Consider the following 238-nt stretch of genomic DNA (forward strand, 5'->3'; position numbering starts at 1 on the left):
TTTTCTTTCCTTTTTATCGTTCTTCGAACTCAATGGCAATTTGGTATCAATAAAGAAAAAAATATAAGATTATAAACCTACTGTTGAATTTCTCTTAACAGAAGAACAGTTTTGTATTTTTTTCTAAATTCAGATCTGAAAGGATTCCTCTCTTAAACCTTCGGACGTCTTCCCCAACAGAGAAAGCTCTTTGCGTGCCACACTTGAAGCCACTGAGGCGTTAAGCTATAGAAAGACG

This window comes from Penaeus monodon, chromosome 19 (genome assembly GCF_015228065.2).
Source record: "Penaeus monodon isolate SGIC_2016 chromosome 19, NSTDA_Pmon_1, whole genome shotgun sequence".
Classification (NCBI taxonomy): domain Eukaryota; kingdom Metazoa; phylum Arthropoda; class Malacostraca; order Decapoda; family Penaeidae; genus Penaeus; species Penaeus monodon.